This window comes from Saimiri boliviensis, chromosome 4 (assembly GCF_048565385.1).
Source record: "Saimiri boliviensis isolate mSaiBol1 chromosome 4, mSaiBol1.pri, whole genome shotgun sequence".
NCBI lineage: Eukaryota > Metazoa > Chordata > Mammalia > Primates > Cebidae > Saimiri > Saimiri boliviensis.
In genome coordinates, this window is record NC_133452.1 from 107,690,699 (window position 1) to 107,718,410 (window position 27,712).

The following is a 27,712-nucleotide window of genomic DNA, read 5'->3' on the forward strand; positions in this document are numbered from 1 at the left end:
TGAAGAAATGAGATGTCATTTAAATAATTTGCCTAATCATTCGAGTAAGGCCTCTAAGTGCACAGCACTACCACTGTATTCTACATTCTTCATGCCCCCAGGTCACAGATCTGGATAAGAGGACCGAAAGTAAAACAAAAAAGAGCAACAGAAAATAAACATGTAACATAAAATGCTCTCCTGTGATGTACTCTCTTAAGAGGTAAGTTGATATCCCTTACTGTTAGCCCAGTTTTGCATTGCTATAAAGGAATACCTGAGGCTCGGTAATTTATAAAGAAAAGAGATTTAATGGGCTTATGGTTTGGCAAGCTGTATGAGAAGCATGGTGCCAACATCTGTTAAGCTTCTAGTGAGGGTCTCAGGAAGCTTAGAATCATGGTGGAAGATAATGAGAAGCCAGAAAGGCACATGGAAGGAATGGAGGCAAGACAGAGAAAGGACGCATCCCAGACACTTTTAAACAACTAGATTTCACGTGAACTGAGTAGGAACTCACACATCACCAAGGGTATCGCACTAAGCCATTTACAAGAGGTCTGGCCCCATGATCCCCAGCATTGGGGATCACATTTCAACATCAGATTTGAAGGAAACAAACATCCAAACTATATCATTCTGCCCCTAGTTACAAGTCTCTTGTCCTTCTTATATTAGAAAATACAATTATCCTCTTCTCAATAGTTCCTCAAAGTCTTAATTCCAGCATTAACTTCAACCAAAAGTCCAACATCCAAAGTCTCACCTGAGATTCAAGGACAAGCTCCTTCCAACTATGAGCCTGTAAAATCAAAACAAGTTATTTACTTTCAATACACAAGAGTGGTACAGACATTGTGTGGACATTCTCATTCCAAATGAGAGAAATCAGCCAAAAGAAAGGAGCAGCTGGCCCCATACAAATCCAAAATGCCATAGGGCACACACTGCATCTTAAAGCTCTAAAATAATCTGCTTTGACTCCATGTCTCACACCCGGGGCACACTGGTGCAAGGAATGGGCTCCCAAGGCTCTGGGCAGCTCTGACCCTGCGATTTTGCAGAGTGCAGCCACCCACAGCTACTCTGATGGCATTGAGACCTGCAACTTTTCCAGGCTCTGGATGCAAGCTGCCGGTAGCTCTACCATTCAGAGGTCTGGTGTATGGCAGCCCCCTTCCCACAGCTCCACTAGGCAGTTCCCTGGTGAGGACCCTTAGCATTGCCCTAATAGAGTTTCTCTGTGGAGATTCTGCCCCCATGGCAGGCTTCTGTCTGGGCACTCAGGCTTTCTGATACACTCCCTGGAGTCTAGGTGGTAGCTAACAAGCCTTCTGCACTCTTCCATTCTGCATGCTTGTACAGATAAGACCACGTGGAAACTGAAAAGGCTTACAGCTTGTGCCCTACAGAGCAGTGGGCTGAGCTATTCCTGGGCTCCTTCAGCTGAGGCTGAAGACAGAATGGCTGGGATGTAGGGAGTAGTATCCTGAAGCTGAGCAAGGCAGTGGTGCCCTGGCCCTGGCCCTGGCCCCTGAAACATTCTTTCTTCTAGGCCTCTGTGTTAGGCCATTCTTGCATTGCTATAAAGAAATACCTGAGACTGAGCAATTTATAAGAACATAGGTTTAATTGGCTCACAGTTCAGCAGGCTGTACAGGAAACATAGTGCCAGTATCTGTTACTGGGCAGGCCTCAGGAAGCTTTTGCTTGTGGTGAAAGGTGAAGCAGGGGCAGATGCTTCACATGGAAAAACAGGAGCAAGAGAGAGAGAGTGGGGAGGGAGGTGCCATGTATTTTTAAACTACAAGATCTTGCCAGAACTCATTATTGCAAAGACAGCACCAAGCCATGAGGGATCCATCCCTATGACCCAAATACCTCCCACCAGCCCCCACCTCCAGCATTGGAGATTGCAATTCTACATGAGATTTGGGCAGGGACAGATAACCAAACTATATCAGCTTCTGAGCCTGTGATGGGAGAGACTGTTCTGAAGATTTCTGAAAAGAATTTGAAGCCTTTTTCTTCTCGTACTGGATAGTAGCACTTGGCTCCTTTTTAGTCCCGCTAATTTCTCTAGCAAGTGGTTGCTCCATAGTTTGCTTGGATTCCTCACCTGAAAATGCTTTTTCTTTCTCTTCCATATGACCAGGCTGCAAATTTTCCAAACTTTTATGCTCTGCTTCCCTTTTGTCTATCTTTAAATTTTCATTATATTTTATTTTATTTTTGAGATAGGGTCTTGCTGTATCACCTAGGCTGGAGTGCAGTGGTACAGTCTTGGCTCCCTGCAACCTCTTCCTCCTGGGTTCAAGCAATCCTCCTGCCTCAGCCTCCCAAGTAGGTGGGATCACAGGTGTGCCACCATGCCCAGCTATTTTTTTGTATTTTTGTAGAGATGGGGTTTCACTGTGTTGCCCAGCCTGGTCTCGAACTCCTGAGCTCAAGCAATCTGCCCACCTTAGCCTCCCAAAGTTCTGGGATTACAGGTATGAGCCACCATGCCTGGCCTCTGTTTCCCTTTTAACTGTAAGTTCCAACTTCAAGTCATTTTTTTTTTTGGTCCTGTATCTGATCATAAATTGTTAGAAGCAGCCAGCCTCTTTAATATTTTGGTGCTTTTAAATTTCTTCTGCCAGATATTCTATTAAGTTCAAACTTCCACAGATCCCTAGATCCCTAGGATATGAACACAATGCAGCCAAGTTCATTATTAGGGCATAACATGCATGACCTTTACTCCAGTTTTTTTTTTTTTTTTTTTTTTGAGACGGAGTTTCGCTCTTGTTACCCAGGCTGGAGTGCAATGGCGCGATCTCGGCTCACCGCAACCTCCACCTCCTGGGTTCAGGCAATTCTCCTGCCTCAGCCTCCTGAGTAGCTGGGATTACAGGCACGTGCCACCATGCCCAGCTAATGTTTTGTATTTTTAGTAGAGACGGGGTTTCACCATGTTGACCAGGATGGTCTCAATCTCTCGACCTCGTGATCCACCCGACCTCGTGATCCACCCGCCTCGGCCTCCCAAAGTGCTGGGATTACAAGCTTGAGCCACCGCGCCCGGCCGACCTTTACTCCAGTTTTAAATAACTTCTTCATTTCCATCTGAGACCTCCTCAACGTGGCCTCCACTCTCCCTATCTCTATCAGCATTTTGATCACAATCATTTAACCAGTCTCTAAGAATTCAAAATTGTCCCTCATCTTTGTGTCTTCTTCTGAGCCCTGCAAACTCTTCTAACCTCTCTGCTCTTTGTCCTGTCCCAAAGCCACTTCCACATTTTTAGATGTCTTCATAGCAACACTTGAGTCCTGGTACCAATTATCTGTGTTAGGCTATTTTTGCATTGCTATAAAGGAATATTTGAGGCTGTGTAATTTGTAAATAAAAGAAGGCTGGGCATGGTGGTTCACACCTGTAATCCTAGTACTTTGGGAGACCCAGGAGGGCCAATTGCCTGAGGTCAGAAATTTGAGGCCAGCCTGGCTAACATGGTGACACTCCGTATCTACTAAAAATACAAAAAATAGCTGGGCTTTCTGGCACACACCTGTAGTCCCGGCTCCTTGGGAGGGTAAGGCAGGTGAATTGCTTGAATCCAGGAGGCAGAGGTTGCAGTGAGCTGAGATTGTGCCACTGCACTCCATTCTGAGCAACAGAGAAAGACTCCATCTAAAAATAAACAAAGAAAGAAAGAGAGAAAGAGAGAACAAAAAGAAAAAGAAAGAAAGAAAGAAAGAAAGAAAGAAACAAAGAAAGAAAGAAAGAAAAGAAAAGAAAGAGAAAGAAAGAAAAGAGAAAAAATAAAGAGGTTTAATTGGCTCATGGTTCTGCAGGCCGTATGAAACGCATGGTGCCAACATCTGCTTGGTTTCCAGTGAGGACCTCAGGAAACTTCCAATCATGGCAGATGATGATGGGGAGCCAGCATGTCACATGGCAAGAGCATGAGCAAGAGAGAGAAGGGGGAGGTTCCAGTCTCTTTTAAACAGTTGATCTCACATGAACTGACTGAGCAAGAACTCACTTATCACCAGGGGTATGGCATTAAGCCATTTACATGGGGTTTGTCCCCACGATCCAGTATTTCCCACTAGGCCTCACCTTCAACATTGGGAATAACGTCAGCATGACATGTGGAGGAAATAACATTCAAACCATATAACCCTTTTTGGTTTACCTAGAGTAATCAACATTTCAGATGAACCAAATAGACATGGAAAGAAATGTGTCTTTGGGGTAAAGATATGTATTAGTCAGCTCAAGCTACCATAACAAAATATTACAGACTGGGTGACTTAAAAACGATAAATTTATTTTCTCACAGTTCTGGAAGCTGGAAACCCAAGGTCAAGGTGCCAGCAAGGCTAGTTTTTGGTAAGGCCTTTCTACTTGGGTTGCAGATGGCAATTTCTTTCCATGTCCTTATATGTCCTTCTTTATCTGTCACAGTGGAAAGTGAGAGATGTGTCTGGTGCCTCTTTCTCTTTTTACAAGGTCACTAGTCCTTTTGGACTAGGGACCCACTTTTATGACCTCATTTAATCTTAATTTCCTCCTTATAGGTCTTAACTTGAAATACAGGCATATTGGGGTTAGGGCTTCAACATATGAATTTTGGGGAGACACACTCAGTCTATAAACAAGATATGTCTAGGGAGAGGAATAGAATAAGTCTAGTGTCTGAGTGCTGACTGTTCCTAAATAATATTTATTAGCTAATGATAAGTGCTATGCAGATGTTGTGCATGGCCCAAGAATGTACCAGAAATCTAACAAACCTGAAAAGGAAACAATGCAAATGTACCCCTCTGGTCCTGATTTTAATACTATCCTCAAAACTTCTCTCTTTTTGGTCCTAAGTTAATACTGAGTTCTTTTAATTCATTTTCCTATGTTCCTTGACTCCACATACATTTCTCCTTTTCTCTGTAATTACTCTAATGACACCATCATAATCTCTTCCTTACAAGAATGATAGCAATGCTTCTCCAATTTGTCTTTTCACATTTACTCTTATGTGCCTTCAAATTATCTTTGAAAAGTATAAATCAGACGAAGTCTTTGGTGGTTTCCTATTGTTTAAGCCTGATATTCTTAATTCAGGCTATGAGACTGTACATGATCCGGTTCTTACCTCCTTCTTGAGCCATATTTTACAGCAGTCTTCCACCACTATTCACTATTCACTATGCTTTAGCACTTAGTAGCTGCACTGAACTTGCGGTTCCTCCAACAAGCATCTTTTCTACATGCTGTTCCTTCTACCTGGGTTAATATTCCTCATTCTCCAGTGCCCTCTAGTTCCTCTGTTCTTCAACAAGTCTTTGTTTCAGGTCTTTTCTCAGAGAACATGCACTAGGTTAGGTTCCCTCATTACACTGTCTTTGCACACTTGACTCTGGATCTTAGAAAAAGATCCAAGGCCTAGAGGTCAGATACTTAAGTTATCACCGTAATTCTTGGCCAAGTCACTACTTTTCTGGGCTTCCTTGTGCCATCAAGTGTATGAAGGACCAAATATCAAGTGCATGAAGCACCAAAACTATTTGTAGAGTCAAAGATATTTTGGAGAGTAAACCCTCTCAGATTCTCAGTGCTGACATACCAAAACCTATAGCTGGAGATTCAATGGGGGACAGAGTCACCAATGGAGTCACTCCGAGTTTTACAGTCTTTTTCTAGCATGTTGGGGTTACAACAAAGAAGTACGTAATTTTGCAGAGTTGCACGTGGTAGGGTAGGGAGAACAGAAGGACAGAGTGTAAAAGACTGACTAGGCTAGTTATTGTGGTTGAAGTAATAAGCCATACGTTTTAGGTTATATGCTGTTTGTTCCTTAATAATGTATGTCAATTTAATAGTATCTTTTTGGAAGAAGAAAATGAATATATATATTTTGCACAATTCAAAAAATAGTTTTATTCAGGCATTGTACACAACAAACTATATATATTTAAACTGCATGATTTGATACGTTTTGACATGTATACAACCATAAAACTAAAACCACAATCATGATAGTCAACATATCCAACCCCTCAAACGTTTCTTTTTTTTTTTTTTTTTGAGATGGAGTTTCGCTCTTGTTACCCAGGCTGGAGTGCAATGGTGCGATCTCGGCTCACCACAACCTCCGCCTCCTGGGTTCAGGCAATTCTCCTGCCTCAGCCTCCTGAGTAGCTGGGATTATAGGCACGCGCCACCATGCCCAGCTAATGTTTTGTATTTTTAGTAGAGACGGGGTTTCACCATGTTGACCAGGTTGGTCTTGATCTCTCGACCTTGTGATCCACCCGCCTCGGCCTCCCAAAGTTCTGGAATTACAGGCTTGAGCCACTGCGCCCGGCCCCCTCAGACGTTTCTTTGTGCCCCTTTGTTGTCTCTCCCTCCCAAGTAATCTTCTCCTTTGTGCCTCCAGGAAGCCACTAGGCTGCTGTTAAAATACATTAGCTTATGTTTGCTGTAATTTCATATAAATGGAATCATACAATATGTATTCTTTTTTGTATGGCTCTTTCACTCAGCATAATTACTTTGAGATTCACTGATTGTATTGCATGTATATATAGTTCATTCCATTGTATTGCTAAGTAGTATTCCACTTTATGGTTATATCATAATCTGTTCATCTATGTACTCTTTATCTGTTGATGCACACTTGGGTTGTTTTCAGTTTGGTGTGATTACAAGTAAAGCTGCTAAGAACATTCATATAAATTATTTTAAGGACTATGTTTTCGCTTCTCTTGAGTAAATACCTACAAGTGGAACAGCTGTATCTTCTGCTAGATGTATATGTAACTTTTGAAGAAACTGACAAATTGATAGATATTGTATTGTATTCAATCCAATCAAGTTGATATGCAGTATTAACCATCACAGTTATAATCAGTCTACATTCCATCAACTAGCAGTGCATGAGTTACAGTTCTTCCACATCTTCTCTAACACTACTAAGTGGTAAATCTTTTTAAATTTTAGCTACTCTGTGTGTAGTAGTTCATTTTGGTTTTAATTTATTCTGATTTATTTATTTTTAATTAATCCTACTATTAATGATGTTGAGTATCTTTTCAACAGTTTATTTGTCATGGCATTTTTTGGGAAGGGTGAAGTGTCTATTCAAAACTTTCGCACATTAAAAAAATTGAGTGTCTTTATTGTAGAGTTTTGAGAGTTCTTTGTGGATACAAAATCTGGATACAAATCACTATTAGTTCTGTGATTTGAAAATATGTTTTTCAGTCTGTCGCTTGTCTTTATGTCTTTTGATTCTCTTAACAGGGTCATTTGAAGAGCATTTTTTTTTGAAGTTTAAATTTTTCTTTTATAGATCTTAGAAATATTTGCTTAATTCAAGCTTACAAAGATTTTCTTCTATAAATATCATAGTTTCAAATTTTACAATTAGTTTAATGGTCCATTCTAGGTGAATTTTTATAAAGGATATAAAGTAATGACCCAAATTTGTTTTTGCATATGGATATAAAATTGTTCTAATATCATTGGTTGAAAATTCTTTTCTCTGTTGCATTGCTTTTACACCTTTGTTAAAAATAATTTTTCCAAATATATATGTGGGTTTATTTCTGTATTTTCTGTTTTGTTCTTCTGATATATTTGTCTATCTTTGCAGTAAATTTAGCTGTTTTGATTACTGTGACTTAAAAAAAAAAATCAGTTAATGTTAGCTCTCCAACTTTGCTCCATTCAAAAGAACTGGAGTGGCTATACTTATATCACAGTAAACTTCAGACCAAAGAAAACTACCATAGTTAGAAAAGTATAATATATGTATTATAGATTGTGTGACTCAGGCTACTATAACAAAATGCCATCAACTGGGTAGCTTATAAATAACATAAATTTATTTCTCGGAGTTTTGGAGGCTGGGAAGTCCAAAATCAAAGTACCAACAGATTAGACATCTTGTGAGGGCCTGTTTCCTAGTTCATAGATGATGCCTTCTCTCTGAGTCCTCACATGGTGGAATGGGCAAAATAGCTCTCTGGAACCTCTTTTATAAGGGCAGTAATATTATTCATGAGAATGAAATCCTCATGATTTGATTATCTCCTAACACCATCACATTGGTGATTAGGTTTTGGGAAACACATAAACACTCACTCCATAGCATATATACACTATAAGAGATATATCAGTCACCTTACATGGGGACTAATAGAGTTATAACTGTATATATATACATTTATAGTTAAACTATACACACACACACACACACACACACACACACACACACACACGTATATATTTGTTTAATGATGGGTGAATGGATGAAAGTAAAATAAGCACACATGAATAATTCCCATTGGGCAGCCCCAAATATTTCCAAAATATTAGAAGATATTTTGAAGATGACTTGGTGTTCCATATTTTAGCCTGTTTGTGACTTACTCTTCTCTATCTGCTAATGCAGCTTTCCATTTCTTTGAAAACATCACATTTCCCTACTATTTCTGAGTCTCTAGAGTTGTTCACATGTTCATGTCAGAGAATATGCAGCTACAACATAGTACTGTAATTGTCTTTTTTGGCTGCTTAAGCCACTCTACTTTGAGTTCTGTGAGGTCTGCAAAACATTGCTGTCATTTTCCCTGTTACATTACTGTTATTGAGACTCTAACAAATCATGTGTTTGCCAAATTTCTCAATATTAGGTTGTTTCTAAGGAGAAAGGCAAGACAACAGAAGTTTGACTTTCATAAACTTCCTCAGAGAAGCAGTAACTGGAGATTTAGTCTCATTTAAAAAATTTTTCAGTAGAGAGGAGGGCACCTGAAACACCTCCCATGTTTGAGGAAGTGTTCCATTTTAATTTCCCTAGAGCGGGCAGGAGTTGAGACATTTGAGTCAAGGTAGATACATCACACATTAGTCTAAAGAATGAGCTTAGTCTAAAGAATGGCAGCTTCTGAGTTGTGCCACTCTACCTTTTCTCAGGACCAGATCTAAGGAAGTTATTTTAAGTTCCTTGACAATGGCCCACAGAGTAGGGATGCTATTAAAAAATAGGAAGGCAAGGTCTCATCACATGTTATCTTAGTTGATCAGATCATGATAGGCCCTGCTTACAACCATTTATAGGTTGCCTAGTAACTTAGATGGGAAGCTGTGCTTGCCAAAGGTCCTGCCTTTTTGGCCCTTTCTAATTCTCCAGGCCCATTCTACTTTTTCTCCTTTCTCATTAAGCTCTAGCTCACTGGCCTCATCTCAGTTCCTTGAACGCAGTGGAATTTTTTCTGCTTAAGGGCCTTTCATTTTACTGTTGCATCTGGCTAGAACATTCATCCACAGATCTTCAGTGGTTGGCCCTTTTTTTAACCTTTTAGGTACCTGTTCAAATGTGGCCTCTTCCCCAATGCCTTGCCCAATGACCTGACCTAAAATAGTCCCCAAATCCAGTTCTTCATCACATCATCATGCTTATTCCCTTCATAGTACTTATCACTATCTAATTATCCTGTTCATATATTTATTTATGTGCTATTATCTGTCTCTCCCTACCACATAAGCTCTTTGAGAATAAGATCCTTGCTGTGTGTACACTGTTATGCCAAAAACATTGAATGGTATCTACCATATTGTAGGTAGTTAGTAAAAATTGTTGAACTAATGAATTTTTCTGTCTTGTCTACCAAGCTATGAGTTCTGAAAGGACTGGATCAAGGTCTGTTTTGCTCATTTTTGTATCTCCACACACAGAGGACATAATAAATATGTGCTGAATAAAAGTAAAAAGAGAATAATAAGTCAAGAGTTACAGAGCCAGGAACACTAAAAAATCCAGGCCATACACTTTCAACCAGATAGTAGTTAACTGTAGCAGCATCCTCCACATGCAGGTTCAGAGCCTGCTCTGAGAGACCAGGCAAATGGAAGAGAAGTGCAAGTCTGCCAAGGTTTCACCAGCCTGCAGGTGCATTCAGGGTCACATGAAGACTGCCTGATTTCAGGACTTATTTCCTCTATTTGCATAATGCTTGTCCTCAGCCCTTAAAACGATCCCTTTCAGCATTTCTGAGAGTCCCCAGGAAGTATCTCACTTGTGATTAAGAAAAAATCTAGCTTTTTTAATGCTCTTGCTGCCTTTTAGACACCACATTTATCCTGCAAAGATTACTATTACTCTCCTAGGTCCTGTTCTACCAAGCATACCGTCCTTAAGCAAACCCCCACTGCTGTTCGACTGACCACAAAAGACTTTACCAGACTCACGCATTTCTGAAAATTTCACAGCAATGAAGCTTGATGATCTGTGGCAAACTTTCCCCTGTGGTTACCTGTCTCTCCCTTGTAATTAATCTGAGGTGTCAAAAACAATGCAGTATGTATGTGTGTGCCTTAATATTTTATAGTATTCATCTAATGTTTTTTTCAGTTTTTACCTATGGCTCTCACTTTGCCTAGGACCCACACATGAATCTATGAAATTTGGCTAGGAGCAGATATGAGTGACAGTCACAAAGTTATACTCAGAATCCAGATTCTCCTCTGGGAAGAAACTGGGGGGCTCATTGTGGCTCCCACCTTCCAACTTTAAGATGAGTTCTCTCCCAGAGGATTCTACAGCCCTCCTCCAATTAGACTGCTGTCAGAGTATCTCACAATTTATTGAAAATGCCTAGTGGCCCAAGCAGGAGACAAAACTGAAGCTCTTTCCTATAGGCTCATCAGGCTTCAGGAAAATAATCTGGCTTCACAAATTCCCCAGACATGCTTGAACGGGCCCAGATTCAAGCTGAAACTCTGCTAGCCTGATACACAAGAAAATCTTCCAATGAACTCAGCTGTAACAAACCTTCAAATCACATAAAGCCATCCCACACCCTTGGCAATGAACACAGCCAACAGCAACAGAGGCCATGAGGTGGCAGCAAGAGCAACTTAAAGGCCATGAAAGGGAATACAGAAGCCAACCACCTCACAAGATACTCTGCTAAGAGTAAGAAGAAATTTGGGCTTCTGACAATTCTGCTGAAATTCCTCCATGAAACTCCTCAAACTGAGAACACAGATTACTTGTTATTATACAAGTATGTAGAATAATAGGATATATAAATCATTAAAATAGCTGTTATGTTTGGATGACGAAATTGTGATGCTTTTTCTAAATAAGTTTAATTTGTATATTTTTGCTACTCTGTTTTTACAATTAAAGGGCAAGGAAGAAAATGAAGATTGTTATTATACATCTGTGAACCTAACTGTTGTAAGATAGGCAGCAAAGTAACCTCTTGTTCAAGCTAAGCGTTAATAATTAATTATCTCTAAACCTTGTTCAGTTTGTAAATTTGTGTGTTGAAAGCCATAACATAAAAATAGCAGAATCTCAGTTCACAAATTCAAAACTGCAAGAACCATCATATTTGTTTATAATCTGTAAGTCACTTGAAATCCAACTCCATGCTCCATTCCTATAAGCTAGTGAGAAATTTAGTGGGAATTAAGGCTCCACCAACCAGCCCAAGGCTGTATCTTGCACGGCTTGTATCACTAAGACTCAGGAGAGCCCCACTCATTAATCATTTGCTTACTTTGTTTTCTGCTGAAATGCCAGGATATTTTCCATGGCTCTGCTGCTTTGGTCCACATTCGGTGACGGGAATCATCAGACGTACATTTCAGGTACTGTACTGAAGGTGTGCCCTTCTAACTGCCCGCAGAAGTAAGCCAGCTCCTTTAGTGGTCATACCACCTCTTGACTCTGCAAAAAGGAAGTATAAAGGAACTGCCCACCTGTTTGCAAATAATATTTTTCAAAATGTAATTAACATGAATCTCTAGAGAACACTTATATCAACTAAAACACACACGCAATTAACTTTACTGACATAGAGCTGTAATAATAAACATAAATGGCATTTTGAGATTCTAAAATAATTTCTGCAGATTAAATAGAAGGCAAGGAATCATTAAAGCCTTTTCTAATATGTATGTATTTATCTTTCCCATTTTAAATTATATTTTGATGGTGGGCCTGAATTACTTGCCACTTGAATACAAAAATGTTCAAGACATTTCCTGGGTTAGCTATAAAAAATACCTTATTTTATCTAATATGCTGAGGCCTGAAGTTTCCTTCTCACATAATGAAATGAGCATCTTTTTGTGATAGGAGCAATGGCCTAACACTTTCATATTGTTCTTTTTTATTTCAAGATACGTAAGGATGTCAATCACTCTGAGCACATAGATGCATTAAGTCATTCACCTGGGGTGGAGGATAGAAGTCACCCACACACAGTCTCTTGCACAACACTGGTCTGATTAGAGTTCCACCTGCGCCATGGACACCCAGGATAGTGACAGATGTACCTGTCAGAGGCTCACTCCCTGCTTTATCTGATAGGGCAAGGTTGCACAGGGAGTGCCCCACAACTGGACTAGTCCTGTCAGAACCCACAGATGCCTCTGGGGCAAAGAAGGGGGCACAAAGGGTGCCTTTCCTCTAAAATCAAGCAGGCTGAGGAAAAGCTAAGAAGCTCCTTCTCCATCATCACTGTAGGTGAGTGCAGGATGGAGAGACAGAAGAAGACCAAACACTGATAAAATGGTAATATTTATTTTTACAACATACATATCTTATAGAAAACAAACCATTTGAATTTTAAGAATCAAAGGTGAGGGAAAGAGTAATAGATCAAGGAAAACGGCATTTCTATATTAGTGAGTAAAATAAATGAGGTTTAAAAAAACAAGTATCTCTGGGATGGTACATTAACAAAGTTTTGGTATTTGATAGTTTATGATTTAGAATTCAAAATTATAGTCATTAAAAAATATATATCTTACCATATAATCACATCAAATAAACTCATATCAATATACAATGGTAATAGTAACAAAAGTAATCTGTCCTGAAGGAAGTATCTCAGAGTAAAACAAAAAATGACATTGTTTTATATTTGTAAACAACTTTACAATTTTCAAAGTGCTTTCACTTAAATGGTCCCATTTGATCCTCATGTCAGTCTATGAGACAGGCAGCACAATTTTTTCTCTCATTAGTGTGCAGGTAGGAGACTGAAGCCTAGACCAATTTAGTGATCTGCCATGAGGTACATGGCTTGAAAATACGAAGACTAGAAACAGAACTCTGGACTTTTGCTTCCCAGTCCATTTTTATTTCTTATCTAATGGTTATTCATAGCTCTGTAGTTTTTGTCATTGAAAATAGACATCAATTTCCAGAGGTGAGTAAAGTTTGTCCACAGATAGGTATAGTTTACAGTATTTATCCATATTGGATTGGTATCTTTTATGGCTATCCATTTTCATGTACTGTTAAAATGAGAATCAACCTAATAAATAACTCCGCTTACAACTTTCCTTTATATTCTCCAAGAGTCTCACTTTTTGATTGTAGTTTAGTTGGCAGATGTAGTTTTGAAGAGCATTGCTTCTACGTACTCCACCCTTTGACCCAGTTTCTGCCAAAAGCTGGCACCACAACTATTATATTGCATATATTGCAGAAGCTTTGAGCTTCTTTAAATCTGTCTCAGCAACTTTCAACCAGGCTATTTAATTCGCCCAGAAAAGGGCAGAAGTAAGGAGACATAGATGCAAGGACATTGTCAGGTTCATTCTCTTTCCCACCTATTTCCTAGGTCCGCCCAGGCTTACAAGTAAACATAGAGATGTGTTAGGTGACAGACTGTATTTTGTTTCACACAGACCTTGAGAAGCCATACAAATACTGTCAGCTCTGAAGGATCCTCAGAAGCCATGGAAGCTTCAGCTGTGATGCAATTCCATGAAGAACATTTTGTTTTACTTAAAACTTTCTGGTTACCCTGGGCCCCGCTTATGATCAGAAAAAACTCATATATAAATATATAATGGTAATAGTGACAATAGTATTACCATTCTAACATTTGTGAGATCCAGGGCAATAGTGCACGTAGAGGTTCACATAACCATTTGTCTAAATATTTAAATGTCATGCTAACAAGCTATAATATTAAATATGTTCTCTCCTCTTTTGCAACAATGGTACATCCATAATAACAAAATTGAAATACATGCTTGACACTATGGTTTCATGTTACTGATAGTTGGCAAAATAGAAAAGTCATTTGAATTTAATTATTACTCTCTATATTTGGGGATTTTTTTCTTTTTAGACAGGTCTCGTTCTTTCACCTAGGCTAGAATGCAGTAGCTCACTGTAACCTCGAACTCCTGGGCTCAAATGACCTTACCACCTCAGCCTCCCAAGTAGCTAGGAGTATAGGCACATGGCACCATGCCAGGCTTTCTCATTTTTCTAGAGACAGGGGTCTCACTATGTCACCCAGGCTGGTCTTAAACTCATAAGCCCCCATGCTCAGCTGGGATTTTTGTTGATAAGCCAGTCATTTTTGAATTACAACATGAAACAATATAATGTATAAGTTATTTATAAATTGATTTAGTTCATAAATTTATTTTTCTTACTTTCATTAGAAAACTATCACTTACTATGCTGTGCTAATTGAGACTTTCAGATAATTCATGCTCTGTTGAGAGTACTGACCTAAAAGACTAAAAAAAATTTTTTTTTTTTGAGACTGTGTTTTGCTCTTGTTGCTCAGGCTGGAGTGCAATGGTGCAATCTCAGCTCACTGCAACCTCCACCTTCTGGGTTCAAGCAATTCTCCTGCCTCAGCCTCCCAAGTAGCTGGGATTACAGGCATGTGGCACTGTGCCCAGACAATTTTGTATTTTCTCAGAAGAGACAGAATTTCACCATGTTGGTCAGGCTGGTTTCAAACTCCTGACTTCAGGTGATCCACCTTCCTCAGCCTCCCAAAGTGCTGGAATTAAGGTGTGAGCCACCGTGCCTGGCCAGGACTAAAAATTAATTGTGTGCACCTGCCTGTAGTTCCAGCTACTGTGGAGGCTGAGGCAGGAGGACCCCTTGAGTGCAGGAGTCCAAGGCTGAAGTTCCCTATGATTGTGCCAATGAATAGCCACTGTACTCCAGCCTGGGCAGTCTAGTGAGGTTTATCTTTAAATAAAATTAATTATAATTGTAAAATTTCAGCAAAAATCATAATAAATATAAAAATAGAATTATTTTTCATGTTTTTCCAAAAAGTGATTTTTTAAATATTCAAAATTATTTATTAAACTAAAAGTCAAAATACAAACTCTAATGCATATACAAAAATTAATATCTGAAGTTACATTTTATAATTCATTTCTGAAAATTTAATTAAAACTTATTAGCTATTTTCATAAAAATAAAACTATTCACAATTCTGGCATTAAATGTTCATCCAGTTTTCAATATAAAATCAATAACATATTTTATATATGTCATAGCTACATCAGTGTGGTCCAATAGAAATACAGTGCAAACCACATATAAACTTTTAATTTTTTTTACATTAAAGGTCCACATTAGAAAAATTTAAAAGTGAACATTAACACATTATTAATATTTATTTTAATAACATTTTATTTAATCTATATATTAAAATATTTCAACATGTAATCAAAAATAATAAAGGCTTTTGGATTCTTTTTTCATACTGTCTTCAAAATTCAAAAATACACAAAATTAAATTTTACAATTATAACACTTCTCAGCTGGACACATTTCAGGTGCCCAGAAGTCATGTGTGGCTAAGGCTACCATATTGGACAGCAACGTGAATTCTTTAATATGTCAAGTCTTCTTCAGTTGCCATGTGCAACTACTTCAAATACCACATTAATTGAAGGCTTTCAGACCCACAGATTGACATACAAAGAGAAGCAACATAACGGATATTCCACACTCAAGTTCTTCCTCTTACAATAGTAGAGGAAGAACACAAGTTCTTACAATAGTAGAGGAAGAACACATATTAACATGTCCAAGTAAATTGTCTTTTATCTAAGCACTTCTACCACTCTAATCCTTGGAAGCAGTGTCCATCTCTGATGGAGGTGCAATCCACAAACCATCATGGATGCAACGGCCTTTTGTGCCAAAGGTTACAGGACAAGAGGTTTGAAGAAGCATTTCCTTGGGGTCCAAAGGAGGCTTAGGCATGAGAGTGGATGTTTAGGAATGCATGCTACACAATGCAGTGCGGAGCATCAGACAACAAGTAACAGACATACCATGTGTTCATTAACTCATTTGTTGGTGCATTTATGAAAACCAGGGCTGAAGGAAGGGGTTGCACTTGCTCAGGTATGAGGAAGATACTGAATCAGGGCAATCCCAGAACTAGCCTGGTTTCCCAGGAGTGCATTAGAAAAGGAAGGGATCAAGATGGGCTAGGTCTCTCAGGACTGTGCTAGATGAGGAAAGAGGGGCTGGACTGTGAATCGTCATGCAGTAATGGCAGTGCTCCAAGAATGAGATGAGTGGCAAGGTCTGGTCTGAGAGAACAGGAGTACTTGGGGTAAGGTTGGCAAACTGCAATGACCTGGAATGCACACACTCCATTAATTATTGCCAATCTTCTAGTTTTTCCAAAGTGGCCACATGTCTAACAAGATGCAAATTTTTCTAGCTATCATTATTATTCTGCATACATCTATAACATCTACTTATCCATCTATCTATCCATTCATTCATTCATCCATTTAACATGTCATGTATATTGAAAATCTATTAATTGCCAGACACTGTTCTTAGTACCACATCTACAACGATGAATAGGATACAATCCCTACCCTTGAATAACTCTTACTACTGTATAGGAATTAACCCTCCGCCAAAACATTCTTTCTTATCTCTCGTAGTTATTTCCTCCAAAATGTGCACACCTGCTTGTGTTATTCTCCTCAATGTTGGTGCAGATCAAGGATCCTTTGGGGGCTGTTGTCCATCTCAGCTTTTTCCGGGAGGCTGAAAATTGCTGTGCAGAACCTCTTGGGCTCTCCTTCTAAGATCACTTGATCGAGGAAGTGTATATTTCCCTCACCTATAAAGTATCTGAATAGAAAACATAATATACACTGTTTGTGGTAGATTATGCCTGTAATCCAAGCACTTTGGGAGGCTGAGACAGGAGAATAGCTTGAAGCCAGAAGCTCAAGGCCAGCCTGGGCAACAGAGTGAGACCCTATCACTACAAAAAAAAAAATTTTTTTTAATAGCTGGACATGGTGATGTGCACTTGCAGTCCTATCTATTCAAGAAGCAGAAGTGAAAGGGTCACTTGAGTTCTGGCGTTCAAGGCCACGGTAAGCTATGACTGTGCTGCTGTACTCTAGCCTGGGTGACAAAGTGAGACACTGCCTCTATAAAACGGGAAAGAAACATGATATAGGAAGACGGGGAAGAAGAGGGAGAAGTAGCTGCTGTCAGGGGATAGAGACAAAATACATTTGTGGTGGCCAAATCTGTATGATCCTCCTATATTATTTTGGTATTGGAAGAAATTCTTTCAACATGAGAATATACTATAGAATAGAATACTGTACAATACCGAAGATGACTAATTTTTCCTCCATGGAAAGAAATACTTATCAATGATTATTTCCTTTTCCTACATACCAAGTAAATTTTAGAACATTACATATAATTATTAAATTCAACTATTAATAAAGAGAAAAATGTATTAAAAAAATTTTTTCCCATTTCCAGTAGAGAACTTACTATCTTTTAGGTAAATTTGGTAGTGAACTATAGTAGTGGTAAAAAAAAAAAATGCCATGCTTTAAACATATTTTAATATTCATTATCTCATTTGACCCACACAACAACTATATGAAGTAGTTAAGGAATGCATTATCTTCATTTATCGGATAAAGAGTTGAGCCATAAAGAGACTAGAGACTTGTACATGCCCACACACATTAGGGCCAGAGATAAAAATAGAGTTGAAGTCTCTGGATTCCTAGTCCACAATGCTTTCCATGATAACACAATACCTTCCTAGTTGCTCTTCAAAAAAATTGATGATCTATTGCAGACAAAACACTAAAGGAAAATCCTCATAAGTAAAAAATCTAAACTGCTAGCTAGGATCTAGTAAAATGTGCTCAGAATATGTTGTTTTCCTTTGTCTTATCCTTATTTATTCTAGATCAAAATGGAATACATAAATATACACAACCAGAAATTTACTGAGACCAATTATTTCACAATTTTATGGATTTTGTGCCCAACATTAATTCATATGTCATCTCTTATTTAAAAATCTTTATAATATAGAAAATGCTGCTGAATTTAATTATTCTTTGGCAATAAAAATTTGTGAGTTTGCTGATCAGTTAAGTTAGCTCTACCAGATAGACCTCATTATTTGCAGACCTGACTTAGTTTCTCAGTAAAATAGTCTTCTCAGTAGAGCATGAGGGAATAATATTGCTTTCACTTTCTATCTTGGCTTTATAAGTAGGGAAAATTTTATGATCATTTAGATCTTACTTCACTGCCAACCCCTGAAATTTAATTCTACATATGATCTGCCAAGGACAAAACTTTCCACTTTACAAAAAACTTTTCTCCAAAAAATACCCATTGGCCCCAGATATGAAATTTGCTGATGAATATGTTTTCAAAAAACAAAATAAAAGTTGTGGAAAGCAGCAATGTGGTAGGGAAATCACTCTTAATTCTCAGAAGTGATGGGGTAGTGGGAAATAGCGTAGTAGTGCGGTTAGGGGAGAAGTAGGAAGTAGGAATGTATGTATATTATATAAGCACAGACAGGAAAAACAACTCTCACTTTAAAGAGTGTAGTGAGGTACTAAGAATGAAAAACTGCACAATTATATCCCTATAATAAATTACAAGATTTAAATTATTTTCTTCCTTTTGATTTCCTTGAATATAGTAAAATAGATAGCAACATACAGAGAATACACACAGCAAAGCAGCTCTTGGAATTCTATTTACTAAAGTTTTCAAGTAAATTCAATGTATTCCACAGATAATCACAAGTTTTTACAATGAATGAAATAGATTGAGTGCTTTTCCAAGTAGCTAGCAAGGCAGGTTTTAAAATGATTAAAAATACAATCTTTCAGTTCAAAATTAAATACACTTACTGTATTATTCTGTTCTCATGATGCTAATAAATACATAGCTGTACTGGGTACTTAATAAAGGAAAGAGGTTCAATTGACTCACAGTTCCAAATGGCTGTGGAGGCCTCACAATCACGGCAAAAGGCAAAGGAGGAGGAAAGGTATATCTTACATGGTGGCAGGCAAGAGAGCATGTGCAGGAGAAGTCTCCTTTATAAAACCAGTAGATCTCGGAAGACATATTCACTATAACAAGAACCACACGGGAAAAACCTGCCCCCATAATACAACTACCTCCCATCAGGTCCCTCCCATGACACGTGGGGATTATTACAATTTAAAGTAAGATTTGGGCGGAGACACAGAGTGAAACCGTATCTAATTTTCTGATGTATATGTTTCCAGCCAGTCCCAATGAGATGAACCGGGCACCTCAGTTGAAAATGCAGCAATCACCTGCCTTCTGCATTGATCTCACTGGGAACTGTAGACCAGAGCTGTTCCTATTTGGCCATCTTGCCAGCAACCCAACTCTGGGCTTCTTAATTACATTACTGAAATAAAGAAATTTTTTCAATTATAAAATTTCACTGATGTATATGTTTTCAAAGAAAAAAGTTGAATTTTATAATTGAATTTTTAAAAAAATTTTAATAATGTAATTAAGAAGCCCAGAGGGGAGTTGCTGGCAAGATGGCGAAATAGGAGTAACCTTGGTCTGTAGTTCCTAGCGAGATCAATGTAGAAGACAGGTGATTTCTTCATTTCCAACTGAAATACACAGTGCATCTCATTGGGACTGGTTGGACAGTGAGTGCAGTCCATGGAGGGTAAGCCAAAGCAGGGTGGGGTGTCATCTTGCCCAGGAAGTGCAAGGGGTCAGCTCCCTCTTCTAGCCAAGGGAAGCTGTGAGGGACTAAGCCATGAGGGACTGAGCCATGAGGGACTGAGCCATGAGGAACCGTGCATTCCAGCCCAGATACTGTGCTTTTCCTCATGATCTTCACACTCCACAGACCAGAAGATTCCCTCTGGTGCCTACACCACCAGGGTCCTGGGTTTCAAGCACAAAATTGGGTAGCCATTTGGGCAGACACCAAGCTAGCTGCAGGTGCTTTTTTTTTTTCCCATACCCCAGTGGCACCTGGAATGCTGGTGAGATAGAACTGTTCACTCCCCAGGAAAGGGGTCTGACCAGGGAGATAAGTGGTCTGGCTCGGCAGGTCCCACCCCTATGGAGCCCAGCAAGCTAAGATCCACTGGCTTGAAACCCTCCCTGCCAGCACAGCAGTCTGAGGTCAACCTAAGATGCTCAAGCTTGGTGGGGGGAGGGGCACTCACCATTGCTGAGGCTTGAGTAGGTGGTTTTACCCTCACAGTGCAAATTTAAAGCCACCCAGAAGATTGAATTGAGCAGAGCCCACCACAGCACAGCAAGGCCACTGTGGGCAGACTCCCTCTCTAGATTTCTGCTCCTTGAGCAGGGCATCCTTAAAAAAAAAGGCAATAGCCCCAGCCAGGGCTTATAGATAAACCCCCATCTCCCTGGAACAGAGCACCTACGGGAAGGGGTAACTGGGTGCAGTTTCAGCAGACTTATACATCCCTGCCTGACAGCTCTGAAGAGAGGAGCAGAACTCCCAGCACAGTGTTCCAGCTCTGCTAAGGGTCAGACTGCCTCCTCAAGTGGGTCCCTGAACCCTGTGTCTCCTGATTGGGAGACACCTCCCAGGAGACCTCCAGCCGGCATCTGCAGGTACCTCTCTGGGAGGAAGCTTCCAGAGGAAGGAACAGGCAGCAATCTTTGCTGTTCTTCAGGGTGATACCTAAGCTAACAGGATCTGGAGTGGACCTCCAGCAAACTCCAGCAAACATATAGCTGGGATCTGACTGTTAGAAAGAAAATTAACAAACAGAAAAGAATAGCATCAACATCAACAAAAAGGACATCCACTCAGACACCCCATATAAAGGCCACCAACATCATAGACCAAAGGTTTCTCCCCATCTTCATGGGGAGAAACCAATGCAAAAAGGCTGGAAATTCCAAAAACCAGAACTCCTCTTCCCTTCCAAAGGATCACAACTCCTCACCAGCAAGGGAACAAAATTAGAGAATGAGTTTGACAAACTAATGGAAGTATGCTTCACAAGGTATGTAATAACGAACTCCTCCAAGCTAAAGGAGCATGTTCAAACCCAATGGAAGGAAGCTAAGAACCTTGAAAAAAGGTTAAACGAAATGCTAACTAGAATAACCAGTTTAGAGAAGAACATAAATGACATAATGGAGCTGAAAAACACAGCATGAGAACTTCGTGAAGCATACACAAGTATCAACAGCCAAATCAATCAAGCAGAAGAAAGGATATCAGGGATTGAAGGTCAACTTAATAAAATAAAACGAGAAGACAAGATCAGAGAATAAAGAATAAAAAGGAACAAATAAAGCCTCCAAGAAATATGGGACTATGCGAAAAGACCAAATCTACATTTGACTGGTGTACCTGAAAGTGGCAGAGAGGATGGAACCAAGTTGGAAAATACTCTTCAGGATATTATCCAGGATAACTTCCCCAACCTAGCAAGACAGGCCAACATTAAAATTCAGGAAATACAGAGAACACTACACAGATACTCCTTGAGAAGAGCAACCCCAAGACACATAATCATCAGATTCAACAAGATTAAAATGAAGTAAAAAATATTAAGAGCAGCCAGAAAGAAAGGTTGAGCTACCCACAAAGGGAAGCCCATCAGACTAACAGTGGATCTCTTGGCAGAAACCCTACAAGCCAGAAGAAAGTGGGGGCCAATATTCAAAATTCTTAAAGAATTTTCAGCCCAGAATTTCATTCCAGCCAAACTAAGCTTCATAAGTGAAGGAGAAATAAAATACTTTACAGACAAGCAAATGTTAAGAGATTTTGTTGCTACCAGGCCTGCTTTACAAGAGCTCCTGAAGAAGGAAGCACTAAACGTGGAGAGGAACAGCCAGTACGAGCCACTGCAAAAACATACTAAATTGTAAAGACCATCAATGGTATATAAAAACTGCATCAACTAATGGGTAAAATAACCAGCTAGCATCATAATGACATGATCAAATTCAAACATAACAATATTAACCTTAAATGTAAATAGGCTAAATGCCCATTAAAAGACATAGACTGGCAAATTGGGTAAAGAGCCAAGACCCATCAGTGTGCTGTATTCAAGAGACCCATATCACATGCAAAGACACACATAGGCTCAAAATAAAGGGATGGAGGAATATTTACCAAGAAAATAGAAAGAAAAATAAAAGCTAGGTGATTTTAGTCTTTGATAAAACAGATTTTAAACCAAGAAAGATCAAAAGAGACAAAGAAGGGCATCACATAATAGTAAGAGGATCAATGCAACAAGAAGAACTAACCATCCTAAATATATATGCACCCAATACAGGAGCACCCACATTCATAAAGCAAGTTCTTAAGAGACCTACAAAGAGACACAGACTTCCGCACAATAATAGTGGGAGACCTTAACACTCCACTGTCAATATTTAAACAGATCAATAAGACAGAAAATTAACAAGGATATTCAGGACTTGAACTCAGATCTGGACTAAGCAGATCTAATAGACATCTACAGAACTCTCCACCCGAAATCAACAGAATATACATTCTTCTCAGCAGTATACTGCACTTATTCTAAAATTGACCAAATAATTGGAAGTAAAACACTCCTCAGCAAATGCAAAAGAATGGAAATCATAACAAACAGTCTCTCAGATCACAGTGCAATCAAATTAGAACTCAGGATTAAGAAACTCACTCAAAACTGCACAACTTGCTCTTGAATGACCACTGGGTAAACAATAAAATTAAGGCAGAAATAAAGAAGTTCTTGGAAATCAAGGAGAACAAAGACACAATGTACCAGAATCTCAGGGACACATTTAAAGCAGTGTCTACAGGAAACCTTATAGCACTAAATGCCCACATGAGAAAACAAGCAAGATCTAACATCGACACCCTAATGTCCCAATTAAAAGAACTAGAGAAGCAAGAGCAAGCAAATTCAAAATCTAGCAGAACACAAGAACTAACTAAAATCAGAGCAGAACTGAAGGAGATAGAAACACAAAAAAAGGCTTCAAAAAATTAATGAATCCAGGAGCTGTTTTTTTTGAAAAGTTCAACAAAATAGATAGACCCCTAGTCAGACTAATAAAGAATAAAAAAAGATAAGAATCAAATAGACACAATAAAAAATGATAAAGGGGATATCACCACAGAGTCAACAGAAATACAAACTACCATCAGAGAATACTATAAACACCTCTATGCAGATAAACTAGAAAATCTAGAAAAAAATGGATAAATTGCTGGACAGATACAGCCTCCGAAGTCTAAACCAGGAAGAAGCTGAATCCCTGAATAGACCAATAACAAATTCTGAAATTGAGGCAGCAATTTAGAGCCTACCAACCAAAAAAAGTCCAGGACCAGACAGATTCACAGCTGAGGTACACAGAGGAGCTGGTACCATTCCTTCTGCTGATACCACAGTCTGGCAAAAACACAACAAACAAAGAAAGTTTCAAGCCTATATCCCTGATAAACATTGATGTGAAAATCCTCAATAAAATGCGGGCAAACAGAATCCAGCAACAAATCAAAAAGCATATCCATCATGATCAAGTCAGCTTCATCCCTGGGATGCAAGACTGGTTCAACATATGCAAATCAATAAATGTAATCCATCACACAAACAGAACCAATGACAAAAACCACATGATTATCTCAATAGATGCAGAAAAGGCCTTCAATAAAATTCAACACCCCTTGATACTAAAAACTCGGAATAAACTAGGCATCAGTGGAACGTATCTCAAAATAATAAGAGCTATTTATGACAAACCCACAGCCATTATCATACTGAATGGGCAAATGCTGGAAGCATTCCCTTTGAAAACTGGCACAAGACAAGGATGCCTCTTCTCATCACTCCTATTCAACATAGTATTGGAAATTCTGGCCAGGGCAATCAGGCAAGAGAAAGAAATAAAGGGTATTCAAATAGGAAAAGAGAAAGTTAAATTCTCTCTGTTTGCAGATGACATGTTTATATATTTAGAAAACCCCATCCTCTCAGCCCAAAATTCCTTTTTTTTTTTTTCCAAGACAGAGTCTGTCTGTCACTAAGCTGGAGAGTAGTGGTGCAATCTCAGCTCACTGCAACCTCCACCTCCTGGGTTCAAGCAATTATCCTGCCTCAGCCTCCCAAGTAGCTGGGACTACAGGTGTGAACCACCATGCAAGGTTAATTTTCTTGTATTTTAGTAGAGATGAGGTTTCACCATGTTGTCCAGGAAGGTCTCGATCTCCTGATGTTGTGATCTGTCTGCCTTGGCCTCCCAGAGTGCTAGGATTACAGGCATGAGCCACCACGCCAGGCCCCAAAATCTCTTTAAGCTGATAAACAACTTCAGCAAAGTTTCAGGATAGAAAATCAATGTGTGAAAATCACAAGCATTTCTATACACCAATAATAGGCAGAGAACAAAATCATGAGTGAACTCTCATTCTCAACTGCTACAAAGAGAATAAAACACCTAGGAATACAACCTACAAGGCATGTGAAAGACCTCTTCAAGGAGAACTACAAACTAATGCTTAAAGAAATGAGAGGACACAAACAAATGGAAAACATTCCATGCTCATGGATAGGAAGAATCAAAATCATGAAAATGGCCATAGTGCCCAAAGTGATTTATAGATTCAGTACTATCCCCATCAAACTATGACTGACTTCCTTCACAGAATTAGAAAAAACTACTTTAAATTTTATATGGAACCAAAAATGAGCCTACACAGTCAAGACAATCCTAAGCAAAAAGAACAAAGCTGGAGGCATCACACTACCTGACTTCAGACTACACTACATACAGACTATGCTACAGTAATAAAAACGGCATGGTACTGGTACCAAAACAGATATATAGATCAACGAAACAAAACAGAGGCCTCAGAAATAATGCCACACATCTACAATCATCTGACCTTTGACAAACCTGACAAAAACAAGTAATGGGGAAAAGATTCCATTTAATAAATGGTGTTGGGAAAACTGGTTAGCCATATGCAGAAAACTGAACTGTACCTCTTCGTTACACCTTATACAAAAATTAACTCAAGATGGATTAAAGACTTAAATGTAAGACCTAAAACCATAAAAACCCTAGAAGAAAACCTACACAACACTATTCAGGAGATAGGCAAAGACTTTATGACTAAAATGCCAAAAGCAATGGCAACAAAAGCCAAAATTGACAAGTGGGATCTAATAAAATTAAAAAGCTTCTGCACTGCAAAAGAAAATATCAACACAGTGAACAGGTAGCCTATGGAATAGGAGAAAAATTTGCAATCTATCCATCTGACAAAGGGCTAATATCAAGAATTGACAAATAACTTAAACAAATTTATAAGAAAAAAAAAACATCAAAGAGTAGGCAAAGGATAATGACAGACACTTCTCAATACGAGATATTTCTGCAGCCAACGAAGATGAAAAAAAAGCTCATCATCACTGGTCATCAGAGAAATGCAAATCAAAACCACAGTGAGATACCATCTCACACCAGTTAGAATGGCAATCATTAAAAAGTCAAGAAACAACAGATGCTGGAAAGGATGTGGAGAAATAGGAACACTTTTATACTGTTGGTGGGAGTATAAATTAGTTCAACCATTGTGGAAGAAGACAGTATGGTGATTTCACAAAGATCTAGAACTAGAAATACTATTCAACCCAGCAATCACAGTACTGGGTATATACCCAAAGGATTATAAATCATTGTACTATAAAGACATATGAGCATGTATGTGTATTGCAGCAATGTTCACAATAGCAAAGACTTCTAACCAACCCAAATGCTCATCAATGATGGACTGGATAAAGAAAATATGGCACACAGACACCAGGGAATACTATGCCGCCATAAAAAAGATGAGTTTATGTCCTTTTCAGGGACATGGATGAAGGTGGAAACCATCATTCTCAGCAAACTAACACAAGATCAGAAAACCAAACACATGTTCTCACTCATAAGTGGGACTTGAACAACAAGAAGGGAGGGGAGTATCACACAATGGGGTCTGTTGGAGGGTGGGTTGGGGAGGGATAGCATTAGGAGAAACACCTAATGTAGATGATGGATTGATGGGTGCAGCAAAGCACCATGGCATGTGTATACCTATGTAACAAACCTGCACATTCTGCACATGTACCCCAGAACTTAAAGTATAATAATAATAAAAAAGAAACCCAGAAAAATTCAAATGTAACAATGCTTATCAGCTTCATCTTTTACACCCTGGCCAAAACTTTATTTGGCTAGCTTGTAAAAATTATGAAATTATCAATCAATATTGTCCATTACTGAGAGGTAAAAAGTAACATAAACAATACAGCATATAAATTAATATGAATATAAATTTAGCATAATAAACTTTTCACTTTAATATTTCTAAGAAATCTAAATCTTAGGAAGTTCTAAACTCAGTTGTTTCTTCAGATCTGTTCTTCCATTCTCTGCTTCAGTTGATTACATTTCTATCTACACATCATCCAAGTTAAAACTTATAAGTATCATTTATTCTTTCATTCTTCAAATATTTGTTGAACACCAGCAATGTCTCAGAACAGATGCTAGGCACAGGAGATACACAGGGGCTAATACAGACAAGGAGTCTTAATTCCAGCAGAGAGAAAGATAATAAGCTTTATGAATTAGTTAATCAAACAAACAAGATAATTTTAGCCAATGACAAGTACTGTGGAGGAAATAAACTGGGTGATGACAAGCAGAGTTCACTTTAAATAGCCTTTTCTGAGGAGATAACACGTGAGCTAAGACCAGAAGAGCTCAGAGCAGAATATTCCAGGCAGAGGGAATGATGAATAAAAGCACCAGAGTGGGGAAAAGCTCAAACTGTTTGAAGAACAGCCTGGGGAGTCAGGCGGTATGAAGAGGCAAGAGTCAGTTTATGCACAGACTTGGTGGTGATGGTAAGAAATTTATTATAAAATGATGGGAAGCCATTTAAACATACAAGTTTGGGATTAGCTAGATCTAGTTGTCCTGGAAGAAAGGGGCAAGACTGGGAGCAGAATGACTTGTCCTAAGGAGTCCAAGCAGCAGATCAGATAATGGCAGCTTATTCCAAAGTAGTATAAATGCAGACCTATGATATATGTTGGAGGTGTCACTCACTGGTAGCCCTGAATAATAAGTTAGATGGGTGGGTAGCAGTGGTGTGCTGGAACAGATTCTCAGTAGCTCATGTGAACTGAGTGCAAGCGTTTCCTTCCAACTATGCATTCAGTGATGAAATGACAGCTGATTTAACCAGTCATGGACAGAGCACCTATGATGTATCATAAAAATTGGCAAATGCTACAATTAGGGCCTTCCATCCTCTTATCCCCAGACTCAGTTGAATATCACCTGCACATCCATGGCAGGGAGGGAAAGGAGAATAATCAAGAGCTGATTTGAACACAGATGTTTGAGTCACCTGTTGACTCCTCCTTCTTCTGCTCCTTCATTCTCATCAGGTTTTCAAATTCTACCAATTGCTTTTCAAATCTATCTCTTCATGGTTTAAAACATCTGATGGACTGTTTATAACCTCATCAATTTCTTGCACTATTGCAAAAGCTTCCTGATTTCTCTGTAAAGAGTGTTGGGGC

At 38.9% G+C, this 27,712-nt stretch overlaps 1 protein-coding gene across 2 annotated transcripts in view; it reads right to left on the bottom strand.

Annotated features, from left to right (window-relative positions):
- Positions 1-27,712, bottom strand: part of TTK (TTK protein kinase) — a 104,291-nt gene that overhangs the window by 58,884 nt on the left and 17,695 nt on the right. For both annotated transcript variants that reach the window (XM_003923262.4, XM_074398024.1), the window contains exons 2-3: positions 11,542-11,711; positions 746-781 (exon numbers count right to left, since the gene is read on the bottom strand). The gene's annotated coding sequence lies outside the window, so the exon portion shown is untranslated. The remainder of the gene's footprint in view (positions 1-745; positions 782-11,541; positions 11,712-27,712) is intronic.